Source organism: Trypanosoma cruzi, genomic scaffold (genome assembly GCF_000209065.1).
Source record: "Trypanosoma cruzi strain CL Brener 1047053517127 genomic scaffold, whole genome shotgun sequence".
NCBI lineage: Eukaryota > Euglenozoa > Kinetoplastea > Trypanosomatida > Trypanosomatidae > Trypanosoma > Trypanosoma cruzi.
In genome coordinates this window covers 54,877-56,110 of record NW_001849549.1, presented here as the reverse complement: position 1 = coordinate 56,110, position 1,234 = coordinate 54,877, and the positions used below count along the sequence as shown (strand labels likewise).

Sequence of the window (1,234 nt, the reverse complement as noted above, 5' to 3'; positions counted from 1 at the left end):
GCGTGCAATATGGGTTGGGATAAGAAATTGTTTGACTTCTTCTGGAGGATACTGTGGGGTGTTTGTGTGCGTGTGCGAGGGATCTGTGTGGTTTTGATTTCCCTATTTTTATTTACCTGCTTTGGCATTGTGTAATGATGCTTCCCTTCTCCATTATGTGTGTTCTGAAGTGTTGCTGGGGCACCGGGAGTGGATGCCTGTGGACGCACGCCGTGCATTATGCGCTACATTGGTGGGAGGGGAGACTGACATAACTGGCGGGATTCAGTAAGGCGCTTTTTGCCCACGGACCCTGCAGCCGCAGCAGCCTGAGTGGCGCTTTGCATATGGACGTGTGGATTGTTTCTCTCTTGCGGGACCTTTCTTACTGCGTGTCATTCTCCGCTCGGGTACCGTGCCCGTGGCAGCAGCGGCGGCATCAAAAGGGCTGCGTGCGTGGAGAGTCCTTGATTGAGTGCCTGTCTTACTTCTCTGTTCTGTCGATTGATTGTACCGTGTGCCGGCCAAACGGTTGGCATGACGTTCTTCTGACGGCGGGGTCCGCGTGACATGATGTTGCGTCGCGTGCTTTGTTGCGGGTGTGTGATTTCAGCAACGGTTTTTGGGCGGTTGACTGTTGGGTCGTTGAGGGCGGCGTGGCGACGGGTGCGGATGGACCCGATTGTGTGCCGTGGCTGTTCGTGCGGGGGAGCCGCGGGAAGGAGGAGGGCAGCGGAGCGATGGACTCACGAGGAGTGCGGTAGCGTGCAGCCATGAAGATTGGCGACAGGGAACTCACTGCCGCTGTGTGTTGCCGTGTGTGGTGTTTGTTTCTGTTATTATTGCTTGCGTTGTTGGATGTGTGGCCGCTGTGGGGGAAGACTGTTTTTTGTTTCTTTTTCCCGCCGTTTTGGGATCCTTTTCTGCACCGGCATCACTGTGTTCTTGCCGTACTGTTGTGCCCTCTTTCCCTTCCATTTTGGGGACAACTGCGGGTGGGTTTTACATGCCGTGGAGTTGTGTGCCGTGCTGTCGGGTGTTTCATTGTTGCCTGTTCTTCCTGCGTGCACGCGTCCCCCATGCTCATGACAACAACCCTCATGCAAACGCCACTCCTCCTTTTCCATGCTGCTGATGTGTGTGTTCTTCTCATCCTCCTCTCTTTGTCCCTCCCTAGACTGTGTGTGCAGCCGTGATGATGATGATGACTGGCCGTGTGCTGCTGGTGTGTGCCCTCTGCGTGGCTGTGGTGCGG

The 1,234-nt window shown here is 55.4% G+C and overlaps 1 annotated feature.

Moving 5' to 3' along the window:
- Positions 1 to 1,234: a sequence feature (areas not merged during assembly with more than two copies in the genome that could not be assigned to a particular haplotype).